General features: G+C 44.3%; 1 non-coding gene across 1 annotated transcript; it reads left to right on the top strand.

Annotated features, from left to right (window-relative positions):
• Positions 1-8,595: 8,595 nt before the first annotated feature.
• Positions 8,596-8,681, top strand: LOC112134065 (small nucleolar RNA SNORA76). Its single transcript, XR_002915648.1, has one exon. It is a non-coding gene; the product is annotated as a small nucleolar RNA SNORA76 (small nucleolar RNA).
• The last annotated feature ends 5,611 nt before the right edge of the window (positions 8,682-14,292 follow it).

Below are 14,292 nucleotides of genomic sequence, written 5' to 3' on the forward strand. Positions count from 1 at the left end.
ATAGCCTTGGCTCTGAATCCCAGCTCCATCAAGCCCTGGTTATGTGACCTTGGACACATAACCAGGCTTCACCTCTTAAAGCCTCCTTTTCCTCCTTTATAAAATGGTGGTTGCATAAAGGTTCCCATCACCTAAAGCTGTTGTGACAGAGATGGCACCTGGAAAGTGCACAGTACTGTGCTGAGGACTCAGCATTACTACGTTTGATAGCCTCACGCCTCCTTGTTTGTTTTGGGTCTGAATGTAGAATTTGAGGGGGTAACGTCAAAGGGAGACTGAGGTGCAGTGGCTCATGGCTGTAATCCTAGCCCTTTGGAAGGCTGAGATGGGAGGATCGCTTGATCTCAGAAGTTCAAGACCAGCCTGGGCAACAGAGTGAAACCCCATCTCTACAAAAAATTTATATATATATATATTTAAAAATTTAAAATATATATATATATGACTGAGTTGGAGAGGGGCAGAAGGGGCAAGGGACATGGGATGGCCAGATGGTGTAATTCCAGATGAATGCACATGGCTAAGCTGGGGAAGAGAACAGTTTTCCTCTCTACCCAACCCCACCCATGTGTGTCTGGGTAATGTCAATGAGATGTTGGGCTGGAAAATGGTAGAGAAAACTAAAATATCCAAAGGGGGAATTACAGTTATTTCTGAAATGCATCCCCAAATTTTCTATCTCAGCAGGCAATGACAAATCCCTGGGGTAAAACACAGTCTGTTCTTCCCTTCTCTCTAACACTGGCACAATTCCTAATTAGAATTTCATTCTCCACTTAAGCAGTCAATCCAAAGCCTCCAATTCTTCCAGCTTCTTAAAGTTCAGCTCATCTGCCCTAAATCCTTTAAAATAAACAAACTGATAAACCAAACAACATTCCTGCCATTTCTCTTTTTTAAAATCTTAGCATTTTATAATAGTTTAAAAATGGAAACAACCAAAATATCCAACCAGAGGATTCATTAAATAATTATAACCTTATAATAGAATATTGTTCTATAATAGAAAATTGTACTATGTTATATAGACTACTGTACTATAACATTCCATATTATGATTGAATATTAAAAGCAACCATGGATGTAGAATGTAGTAGTGGTTATCACTGTAAATCCTGGAGTTGGACTGACCTGGGTTTGATTCCCAGATCCACCACGTACCAGCTGCACGACCTTGACAAGTCTTGCTCTGCCTTAGTTGTGCATTGGAAAAATGACAATAATAATAAAAAGCCCTGATTTCACTGTCAGATTTTCTGCCTGGTTTAAATCCTGGTTCTGTCACTTTCTAATAGCTGTACAATCATGGACAGTTAATTAGGCTTTCTGTTGCTCAGTCTTCTCATGTATAAACAGGATATACCACACAGGGTTTTCTCCTGGATGAGAATTAAAAGGGATAACACATGTAAAACCCTTAGAACAGTGCCTAGTGGGCGGGCGCAGTGGCTCACGCCTGTAATCCCAACACTTTGGGAGGCTGAGGTGGGTGGATCACCTGAGGTCAAGACTTCGAGACCATCCTGGCCAACAAGGCAAAAACCCATCTCTACTAAAAATTCCAAAATTAGCTGGGTGTGGTGGTGTGCACCTGTAGTCCCAGCTACTCGGGAGGCTGAGGCAGGGGAATCGCTTGAACCTAGGAGGTGGAGGTTGCAGTGAGCTGAGACTGTGCCATTGCACTCTAGCCTGGGTAACAGAGCAAGACTCTGTCTCGAAAAAACAAAACAAAACAAAACAAGAACAGTGCCTAGCACAACTCATGTGATACTATCATTCGTGCACCCACATCCCACTTCCAACTCCACGAGTGATTTCTAAATATAAACACACATCCAAGTCACTTAGAGTGCACCATCTTGAAAAGGAACACCTGTGCTACACCAGATGTATAACATCAGCATGCATCCATCTCAGGTGGGCTTTCTGGCAGGGGGTATCATCATCATCACTAAGAACTGGGTAACCAGGTGCCAGCTCCCTCCCCTCTAATAGGAGTAGCTGGGGGTTGCTAGGGCTCACTCAGTGTACAGTGAGCCTCGTGATGGTGCATTCTGCCTTTGAACTTGACTGGAAACCCACAGCTGTCTGAAGAGGGCTCCTGATGGAGGGTCCCAAGTGCCCACACTATTACTCAACAACAGCCCAACTTAGCCAGGTCACAGAGAGGCAGCCACCTGTTGAACCCACAGCACCGTTCAGTTCCCATCTTAGTTCTTCCTCTGGGTAAACTCTGACACTATTATCAATTTAACCCCAAAAGGGGGATGGGGGCGGGTGGCAAATCTGGTATTTCTCTTAAGCCTAACTGTCAATTCCCCACAGTTCTTTTTTTTTTTTTTTTTTTGAGACAGAGTCTAGTCCTGTTGCCCAGGCTGGAGTACAATGGCGCCATCTTGGCTCACTGCAACCTCCACCTCCCAGGCTCAAGCGATTCTCCTGCCTCAGCTTCCCGAGTAGCTGGGATTACAGGCGCCTGCCACCACGCCCAGCTAATTTTTGTATTTTTTAGTAGAGACAGGGTTTCACTGTGTTGGCCAGGCTCGTCTCGAACTCCTGACCTCGTGATCCACCTGCCTCAGCCTCCCAAAGTGCTGGGATTACAAGCGTGAGCCACCCTGCCTGGCCCCCACAGTTCTTGGCTTCCAACAGAATTAGGATAATTCATATGGTACATTATACTTTTCAAAGAGTTTATACATACATGATTGTCATAATTTACATGTATATAATGCTTAACTATTTTAGAAAGCACTTTCTCTTCCACTAACTGATTCATCTTCACAAGAACACTGTGAGCTTCGAGTGGGAGAAACTCAAGCAAGGGAGAGGTGAAACCGTGGAGATGGGTGTTGCCTATGGAGGTTGGCTCTGAGGCCACATGGGTGGTGTGACCCAAGCAAGGGTATCTCATTCCCAGGCCCACCTCCTTAGCCTCACAGGCTCCAAAATATAGGCCGGCAATACATCCAGAGTGGCCCCTACTCCCAGGCTGGACTCATGGTAACCAGCGCCCTAAGACAGCGGCACACCCCCCACGGCCAAGTCTAAACAGATGGTGGTAAACAGAGGTGCTGGGGGCCTCGGCTGGCACATTCTCTTACTGTAGGATCTTCCCCAGGGGTACTTAGTGGGGAATCCCAAGGGGACTTACTTGATGGGTGATGGAGAATTAAGGGAGGTAGCCAAAGGGTTCCAGGGACTCACTGGGAGTAGTGAAAATTTCCAGGCCACGCCAGGCTACCTCTCCACTCACTGACTTCTTGCTTGCTTGACTTTTTTTTTTTTTTCCTAAGTATCCAGGGCTAATGAACCTTTCTTCCTAGATATGTGAATTTTGTGGGCTAGTGACAACCAAGTCTTGATTGGAAGCCATTCTGTTTTTGTCTTTGTTTTTTTTGAGACAGGGTTTTGCTCTATCACTGAGGCTGGAGTGTGGTGGCCTGATCACGGCTCACTGCAGCCTCAAACTCTCAGGCTGAAGCAGTCCTCCCAGATCCTCAGAGGGCTGAGGCAGGAGGATTACTTGAGCCCAAAAGTTCAAGACCAAGCCTGGGCAACATACCAAGACTCTGTCTCTATAAAAAAAAATTTAAATTAGCTGGGTCTGGCCGGGCGCTGTGGCTCACGCCTGTAATCCCAGCACTTTGGGAGGCTGAGGTGGGTGGATCACTTGAGGTCAGGAGTTAAAGACCAGCCTAGCCAACATGGTGAAACCATGTCTCCACTAAAAATACAAAAATTAGCTGGGCATGGTGGCACACGCCTGTAGTCCCAGCTACTCAGGAGGCTGAGGCAGGAGAATCGCTTGAACCTGGGAGGTGGAGGTTGCAGCGAGCTGAGATCTTGCCACTGCACTCCAGCCTGGGCGACAGAGCGAGACTCTGTCAAAAAAAAAAAAAAAAAAATTAGCTGGGTGTGATAGCACACACCTGTTATTCCAGATACTCTGGGGCTTGAGATAGGAGGACGGCTTGAGCCCAGGAGTGTGTTGCAAGCCTGTGCAACACAGCGAGACCACCATCTCCATAAAAACTTCAAAAATTAGCCAGGTGTGGTGGCACACACCTGTAGTCTCAGATACTTGGGGACTTGAGGCGGGAGGATTGCTTGAGCTGAGGAGGTCAAGCCTACCATAAGCCGTGATTGAGCCAGTCTGGGTGACAAAGGGAGACCCCCATCTCTAAAAATAAAAACGGTCTCAGTCACTCACCCATGCTGGACTCAAACTCCTGAGCTTAAGCCTCTCTAGTAGCCGGGACTACAGGCATGCGCCACTGCGCCCAACTCATCCATCCTGTTTTGATTACATTGTCTACCTCTCAGAGTCTGGTTCTCTCCAGCTCAGGTAGAAGTAAGGGAGGGAGGGAGAGATGCATCTCTGTGGCTTTTAGATGCATTATTCTTATTCCCATTTTATATATGAAGAAATTGAGGCTCTGATAAGTTGTGATAACAAAACTGTCTTTGATATATGAAGGATATCATACTATAAGCTCCTGGGGGCTAGATACCCCCAGACTCACCTCAGTAATGCCTCCTGGCCCACAGCACACAGCAAAGAGCTTTCCCATCAGCGTACACTTGCTAATTTGAATGGAAGGATGCTTGAGGCTGCTGTTTGTTCAGGGTCATAGGGCAGCAGTCCCTAAACCAGACTGACTCACTGCCAGGAGTGTATATGCAAAGAACTGTACAACAGTTGTAGCAGCAGAGCTGTGCTGATCCGCCTACATCTTTTACCCACTCTCCTATCCAAAAGCTTGCGTTTGTTGAATGACTCATTGGCATAAGGAATCCAGCCTGCAGCCCTGAGAGAATCTCAGGGTCAGAAAGGGGTCTCAGAGGCACCTAATTCAACCCAACCAAAATATTCATTTTCCCCACAACCATACTTCCCAGAAATTTACATTTCAAAGACCAATAAAATTTCCCCCAAAATTTTGAGACCAAAAAGTAAGATTGTTGCCAAGTAAGGTTATGAGAGAAAAAACCCATAGTCTATATATACTGCATTTCATAAAATAAAGAATGCCTGAACACCAAACCCTTGAGGAAGTCTCAGAACAAATAACTGTACTTTATTTTTTTCTTTTTTGAGACAGAGTCTGTCTCTGTTGCCCAGGCTAGAGTGCAATGGTGCTATCTCGTCTCGCTACAATCTCCACCCCCCAGGTTCAGGCAATTCTCCTGCCTCAGCCTCCGAAGTAGCTGGGATTACAGGCACCTGCCACGACGCCCAGCTAATTTTTGTATTTTTAGTAAAGACGGGGTTTCACCAGGTTGGCCAGGCTGGTCTCAAACTCCTGACCTCAGGTGATCCACCCACCTCGGCCTCCCAAAGTGTTAGGATTACAGGCGCGAACCACCGTGCCCAGCCAACTGTACTTTAAATGGAATGCATTTTCTTATATGAAAAATTCAGTGCATTATCTGGTGGACACTAATTTGGAACCACAGTCCTTTACCAGCCTCCCGAATCATCCATGAAGCCCTTGTTTGAACGTCTTCAGTGATGGAGAGCTGAAGGTTTTTGAAACAGCCCAATTATTTTCAAAAACTCTAACCTCCCAGCTTGGCCAACATTGTGAAACCCCATCTTTACTAAAAGTACAAAGATTAGCTGGGCATGGTGGCACCAGCCTGTAGTCCCAGCTACTTGGGAAGCTGAGGTGGGGGGATCACTTGAACTCAGGAGGCAGAGGTTGCAGCAAGCCGAGATTCTGCCACTGCACCCTAGCCTGGGTGACAAAGTGAGACCCTGTCTCAAAAAAAGAAAAAAACTTTAACCATTAAGATTTTTTTTTGACCGGGCGCAGTGGCTCATGCCTGTAATCCCAGCACTTTGGAAGGTCGAGACGGGTGGATCACGAGGTCAGGAGATCAAGACCATCCTGGCTAACACAGTGAAACCCCGTCTCTATCAAAAATACAAAAAATTAGCCAGGCACGGTGGCGGGCACCTGTAGTCCCAGCTACTCGGGAGGCTGAGGCAGGAGGATGGCGTGAACCCGGGAGGCGGAGCTTGCAGTGAGCTGAGATGGGCCACTGCACTCCAGCCTGGGCAACAGAGCGAGACTCCATCTCAAAAAAAAAAAAAAAAAAAAAAAATTAGCCAGGCGTGGTGGTGCATCCCTGTAACCCCAGCTACTTGGGAGGCTGAGGGAGGAGAATCGCTTCAACCCAGGAGGTGGAGGTTGCAGTGAGCTGAGAGTGTGCCACTGCACTCCAGCCTGGGTGACAAGAGCAAAACTCAATCTCAACAATAACAACAACAACAAACCCCTCAAAACTACCTGAGTTGAAAAGAGGATTCCTACCACATTAAAAAACAAAACATGGGTAGGCAGGTGTTGGGGGAAGTGTGCTGATGTGTTCTATCTACTGATCTGGCGTCTTGTGCTTCTTTCATGAAAGCTATGACTTGTGCCCCTGTTTTTACACCCAGAGAGAAATACTCTAAATATTACTATTGGTCATCTCTATATAGGTGGTTAGGGGTGATTTAAAATCCTTTCTTTAAAAATGTTATTTATTTTCTACAATGACATGTTGCATTTCTATACTTAGGAAAAAAGTGAAAAAAATTTAAATCTCACTCCTACTAAATATGATCCTGGCTGGGCAGGGTGGCTCACGCCTTTAATCCCAGCACTTTGGGAGGCAGGCGGATTACCTGAGGTCAGGAGTTCAAGACCAATTTGACCAACATGGAGAAACCCTGTCTCTATTAAAAATACAAAATTAGCTGGGTGTGGTAGTGCATGCCTGTAATCCGAGCTACTTGGGAGGCTGAGGCAGGAGAATCGCTTGAACCCAGGAGTCGGAGGTTTCAGTGAGCCGAGATCACACCATTGCACTTCAGCCTGGGCAGTAAGAGCAAAACTCTGTCTCAAAAAAAAAAAAAAAAAAAAAAAAAAAAAAAATCCTGACTTGTTCTTTTGGAAAGTAACTTATCAAGGCTTTTAAAAATATTCAAAATAACGGCCGGGCGCAGTGGCTCATGCCTGTAATCCCAGCACTTTGGGAGGCCAAGGCGGGTGGATCACGAGGTCAGGAGATCGAGACCATCCTGGCTAACACGGTGAAAACCTGTCTCTATTAAAAAATACAAAAAATTAGCCTGGCGTGGTGGCAGTAACCTGTAGTCCCAGCTACTCGGGAGGCTGAGGCTGAGGCAGGAGAATGGTGTGAACCTGGGAGGCGGAGCTTGCAGTGAGCGGAGATTGTGCCACTGCACTCCAGCCTGGGTGACAGAGTGAGACTCCATCTCAAAAAATATATATATATATATTTTATGTATAAATATATATATGTATATGCATATACATATATATATATGCAATATGTTCAAAATATCTTCCATTGTCAGACAAGGAAAAAAATCTCTCTTTCTCTCTCTCTCTCTCTCTCTCTCTCTCTCTCTCTATGGATCTATCTATCTATCTATCTTCAAACCAGGCACAGGAAATGTTTGAAAAAAATTCCTTAGCAAATCCTTAACAGTGATCACTCCTGTGGAGTCTGTCTGGGGAAAGTGTGTGTTGAGAAACTTTTACTTTTTTTGTTTTTTAATAGAGACTGGGTCTTGCCATGTTACCCAGCCTGGCCACCAACTCCTGGTTTCAAGTGATCCCCCTGCCTCGGCCCCCTAGAGTGCTGGCATTACAGGTGTGAGCCACTGTGCCCAGCCAACTTTCACTTCTTTACTTGGTATATTTCTACATGGTTTGTTTATTTAACAATGAACATATGCTGCTTTCAAAATCACACACACACACACACACACACACACACACACACACACACACAATCAAACCTTTGACCAGAATCCTCTAATCCTCTATCTATCTTAAAAAACAAATCGTAAAAACAGAAAGTATCAGGCTCAGATAGGTTTACTGGAATTTTTTTTTTTTTTTTTTTTGAGACAGAGTCTTGTTCTGTTGCTCAGACTGGAATGCAGTGGCACAATCTTGGCTCGCTGCCTTCCAGGTTCAAGTGATCCTCCTGCCTTCCAGGTTCAAGTGATCCTCCTGCCTCAGCCTCCTGAATAGCTGGGACTACAGGCACCTGCCACCACTCCTGGCTAATTTTTGTATTTTTAGTTGAGACGGGGTTTTACCATGTTGGCCAGGCTGGTCTTGAACTACTGACCTCAGGTGATTGTCCAACCTCAGCCTCCCAAAGTGCTGGGATTACAGGAGTAAGCCACTGCAGCTGGCCTTACTGGAAAATTCTAGCAAACATTTAAGGAAGAAATTATACAAATTCTCTACAAACTCTTTCAGAAGACAGAGGCAGAGGAAATCCTTCTTAACTCATTCTATAAGGCCAGTATTATCCTAATATCAACAGCAGACACAAATGTTAGAAGAAAACTATAGACCAATATCTCCTATAAACACAGATACAAGAATCCTCAACAAAATATAAGCAAATTTAATCTTACTATGTATAAAAAGAATTATACATTATGAGCAAGTGGGATATAGCTCAGGTATGCAAAACTGTTTCAACATTTGAAAATCGATTAATGTAATCTGCCACATCAATAGGCTAAAAAAGAAAAATCACATGATCACGTCAAGAGATGCAGAAAAACGCTAGAGCATGTGCTTGCGCATAACTGGGGCCGCCTGGCCCCCCGCGGGCGGCCCTTTTAACCGCGAGCGACAATAAGTAACCTGACTGTCCGGCTGCTAGGCGGGGCAATTTTCCAGGTGTTTTGCCAAGACAGGCCTCAATACGTAACACCAAGGCTGGAATGGCGTGTTAGGGGGGCGGTGGCTGACCGGCATACGCGGACTCTGCTGCGTAATGAGTGCCCCTCTGCTCCCATACGTTCCGCAGCCCAGCCCTCCCCGAGTGTATCGCGCGCGCTGTGCCTTCGCTGTGAGTTCGACATAAGTCCCAAGCTGTCGCGTCTGCCATCAGACGCGCAGATTTAGTTGAAGGCAGCGTGGAATGGCGTCTGCAGGGCTACTGTGTACTTGACATAAACGGATTCGGTGTGGAAAAAAAAAAAAAAAAAAAAAAAGAGATGCAGAAAAAGCACTGATGAAATCGAACATCCATTCATGATAAAAACTCACCAAATTAGGAATAAAGGGGAACTTTCTCAACTTGATAAAGAACATCTGCAAAAAACCCTACAGCTAACATCATACTCAGTGGTGGGAAACTAGAAGCTTTCCCACAAAGACCAGGAACAAGGGAAGGATGTTTTCTCTCACCACTTTCTTTCAACATTGTACTAGAAGTCCTAGCTAATGCAATAAGAAAAGAAAAGAAAAAGCATAAGATGGGGAGGGAAGAAATAAAATTATCTTTGTTTGAAGATAAAATTATTATTTATGTAGAAATCCAAAAGAATTGACAAAAAAAAAATCCTTCTGGGACTAATAAGCAATTATAGCAAGTTGCAGGATATAAAATTATTTATTTATTTATTTTTATTTACTTTTTTGAGATGGAGTCTCCCTCTGTCACCCAGGCTGGAGTGCAGCGGCGTGATCTCTGCTCACTGCAACCTCCACCTCCCCAGTTCAAGCAATTCTCTGCCTCAGCCTCCTGAGTAGCTGGGATTACAGGCACCCACCACCATGCCTGGCTAGTTTTTGTATTTTTAGTAGAGACAGGGTTTCACTATGTTGGCCAGGCTGGTCTGGAGCTCCTGACCTCGTGATCCACCTGCCTCGGCCTCCGAAAGTGCTGGGATTATAGGCTTGAGCCACCACGCCCGGCCATGAGCCACCACGCCCAGCCTATTTATTTATTTATTTATTGAGACAGGGTCTGCTCTTTCATCCAGGCTGGAGTGCAGTGGCGTGTTCTTGGCTTACTGCAACCTCTGCCTCTGGAGTTCATGAGATTCTTGTGCCCCAGCCTCCTGAGTAGCTGAGATTACAGGCATGTGCCACCACGCCTAGCCAATTTTTGTACTTTTAGTAGAGATGGGGTTTCACCATGTTGCCCAGGCTGGTCTCAAACTCCTGAGCTCAGGCAATCCGCCCATCTCAGCCTCCCAAAGTGCTGGGATTACAGGCCTGAGCCACTGTGCCCGGCCAAGGATATAAAGTTAATATACAAAAGTCAAAGCCAGGCACAGTAGCACACACCTGTAGTCCCAGCTACCCAAAAGGCTGAGGCAGGAGGATTGCTTGAGCCCAGAAGGTTAAGGTCAGCCTGGACAGCATAGTGAGACCCCATCTCTTTAAAAAAGTCAATCATGGCCGGCATGGTGACTTATGCCTGCAATCCCAGCACTTTGGGAGGCTGAGGCGGGCGGATCACCTGAGGTCAGGAGTTTGAGACCAACCTGACCAACACTGAGAAACCCTGTCTCTACTAAAAATACAAAAATTAGCTGGGTGTGGTGGTGGGTGCCTGTAGTCCCAGCTGCTTGGGATGCTGAGGCAGGAGAATCGCTTGAGCCCGGGAGGCTGAGGTTGCAGTGAGCAGAGATTGTGCCACTGTACTTACTCCAGCCTGGGCAACAGAGTGAGACTCCATCTGAAAAAAAAAAAAAAAAAAAAAAAGGTCAATCATTTCCTATATACTAGCAATGAACAAGTGGAATTTGAAATGAAAAACACATTACCATGCACATTAGAACCCCTAAAATGAAATAAGTTTAAAACTAACAAAATATGTACAAGGTCTATATGTGGAAAACCAGAAAACTCTGATGAAAGATATCAAAGCAGAACTCAATCAATAGAGAAGACTCAATGGTGTCAAAACGTCCATTCTTCCCAACCCGGTTTAGAGATTCAATGCAATCCCACTTAAAACCTCAGCAATTGATTTTGCAGATAGTGACAAACTGATTGTAAAGTTTATATTGAGAGGCAAAAGACCCAGAGTACCCAACATAATATTAAAGGAAAAGAACAAAGACAGAGGGCTGACACTACCTGACTTCAAGACTTAATATAAAGCAACAGTAATCACGACAGTGTGGTATTGGCAAAAGACTCGACAAATAGATCAATGGAACAGAACTGAGAGCCCAGGAATAGACCCATAGAAATACAGTCAACTGATCTTTGACAAAGGAGCAAAGGCAATACAATGAAGTGAAGATAGCCTTTTCAACAAATGGCGCTGGAACAACTGGACATCCACATACAGAGGAACAAAAAAAGAATCTAGATACAGATCTTACGCTCTTCACCAAGGTCAAGTAAAAATGGATCATAGACCTAAATGTAAAATACAAAACCATAAAACTCCTAAAAGATAGCACAGAGAAAAATCTAGATGACCTTGGGTAGAGTGATGACTTTTCATCACTCAGCTTTACTGAGGTATAATTGACAAATAAAAAGGCATATGCTGGCCAGGTGCAGTGGCTTACCCCAGTAATGCTAGCACTTTGGGAGGCCAAGGCAGGCTGATCACCTGAGGTCAGGAGTTCAAGACCAGCCTGGCCAACATGGCGAAACCCTGTCTCTACTAAAAATACAAAAATTAGCCGGGCATGGTGGCGGGCGCCTGTAATCCCAATTACTCGGGAGGCTGAGGTAGGAGAATCGCTTGAGCCCAGGAGGTTGCAGTGAGTCGACATCGTGCCATTGCACTCCAACCTGGGCAACAGAGTGAGACTCTGTCTCAAAAAAAAAAAAAGGTATATGTTAGTGGTATATAACGTGATTATATATATAATGAAATTATTACTACCATCATGCTAATTAACATGTCCATAACATATAGTTATAATTTTTTGTGGTAAAACCATTTATGAGTTATACTCTTAGCAATTTTCAAGTATACATATATCATCATTATTAACTATAATCACCATGTGGCCAGGTGAGGTGGCTCAAACCTGTAATCCCAGCACTTTGGGAGGCCAAGGCAGACAGATTGCTTGAGCCTAGGAATTCAAGACCAGCCTGGGCAACATGGTGAAACCTCACTTCTACAAAAAATACAAAAATTAGCTGGGTATGGTGGTGCCTGCCTGTGGTCCCAGCTAGGAAGCTGCAGGAAGCTCAGGTAGGAGGATCGCTTGAGCCTGGGAGGTTAAGGCTACATGAGCTGAGATCACACCACTGTACTCCAGCCTGGGTAACAAAGTGAGACTCTGTCTCAAAAAATAAAAATTAAAAATAAGCAAACCACCATGCTATACAATAGATCTCTGAATCTATTTATCCTATCAAACTGAAACTGTACCCTTCGACCAACATTCCCCATTCTCCCCTCCCACCAGTCTCCTGGCAACCACCATTCTATTCTCTACTCCCGAGTTTGACTTTTTTAAATTTCACATATAAGTGAATTATGAAATATTGGTTTTTCTGTGCCTGACATTTCATTTAGCATAATGTCCTCAATATTCACCCATATTATCACAAATGGCAGGATTTCTTTCTTTTTTAAGGCTGAATATTATTCCATTGTATATATAAATCACATTTTCTTTATTGATGATTCAATGGATATTTAGGTTGATTGTATATCTTGGCGATTGGGAATAACACTGCTATGAACATAGAAGTGCAAATATCTCTTGGACATACGGATTTCATTTCCTTTGGATATACACCCAGAAGTTGGAGTGCTGGATCCTATGGTAGTTCTGTTTTTTTGTTTGTTTGTTTGTTTGAGACGGAGTTTCGCTCTTGTTGCCCAGGCTGGAGTGCAATGGCACAATCTCTGCTCACTGCAACCTCCGCCCCCCAGGTTCAAGTGATTCTCCTGTCTCAGCCTCCTGAGTAGCTGGGATTACAGGCGCCCGCCACTACACCTGGCTAATTTTTTGTATTTTTAGTAGAGATGGGGTTTCACCATGTTGGCCAGGCTGGTCTCGAACTCCTGACCTCAGGTGATACACCTGCCTCGGCCTCCCAAAGTGTTGGGATTACAGGCCTGAGCCACCGCTCTGGGCAGGTAGTTGCTGTTTTTAAGTTTTCGAGGAATCGCCATACTTTCCTTTATAGTAGCTATACTAATTTACATTCCCACCAACGGGAATGTGTGCAAGCATTCCCTTTTCTCCACACCCTTGTCAATGTTTATCTTTTGTCTGTTTGATAGTAGCCATTCTAACAGGTGTGAGGTGATACCTCATTGTGATGTTAATTTGCATTTCTCTGATGATTAATGATGTTAAGTACTTTTTCATGCACAGATCAGCCATGCACATACCTTCTTTTGAGAAAGGTCTATTAAAGTCCTTTACTCATTTTGTTTTTCTCTTCCTTTCTCAACTGACCTTTGCTCATTTTTTTAATCAGGTTATTTGTTTTCTTGCTATTGAGTTATATAAGTTCCTTATATATTTTGAATATTAATTTCTTATGAGATGTGTGGCTTGCAAATATTTTCTCACATTCTGTAGGTTGTCTCTTCACTCTGTTGATTGTTTTCTTTGCTATACAGAGTTTTAGTTTGATGCAATCCCATTTATCCATTTTTGCTTTTGTTGCCTGTCCTATGTCATTATGGGGCCATATCCAAAAAAATCTTTGCCCAGGCCAATGTCAAGAAGCTTTCTCCCTAAGTTTTCTTCCAGTAGTTTTACAGTTTCAGGTCTTGTTGCCCAGGCTGGAGTGCAATGGCGTGATCTCGGCTCACTGCAACCTCCGCCTCCCGGGTTCAAGAGATTCTCCTACCTCAGCCTTCCGAAAAGCTGGAATTACAGGCGTCCACCACCACACCTGGCTAATTTTGTGTATTTTTAATAGAGACGGGGTTTCACCATGTTGGCCAGGCTGGTCTCGGACTCCTGACCTTAGGTGATCCACCCGCCTCGGCCTCCCAGAGTGCTGGGATTACAGGCTTGAGCCACCACGCCTGGCCAGTTTAAGTCTTTAATCTATTTTGAGGTAGTCTAAGATAAAGGTCCAATTTCATTCTTCTGCATGTGGATATGCAGTTTTCCCAAAACCATTTATTGAAGAGATTGTCCTATCCCCAGTGTGCATACATGCCACCTCTGTTTAAGATCAATTGACCATAAATGTGTGGACTTATTTCTGGGTTCCCTATTCTGTTCCATTGGTCTATATGTCTATTGTTATGCCAGTACCATGCTATTTTGATTGCTATAGCTTTACAGTATATTTGGAATTTAGGTAGTGAGATGCCTCCAGCTTTGTTCTTTTTGCTCAAAATTGTTTTGGCTATTCATGATCTTTTGTGGTTTCATATGAATTTCAGGATTGTTTTTTCTATTTCTGTAAAAAATGTCATTAGAACTTTGATGGAGATTGCATTGCTCTGTAGGTAACATCAGGTAATAATTAATTTAAATATATTAATTCTTCCAATTCATGAACA

This window comes from Pongo abelii, chromosome 5 (assembly GCF_028885655.2).
Source record: "Pongo abelii isolate AG06213 chromosome 5, NHGRI_mPonAbe1-v2.0_pri, whole genome shotgun sequence".
NCBI lineage: Eukaryota > Metazoa > Chordata > Mammalia > Primates > Hominidae > Pongo > Pongo abelii.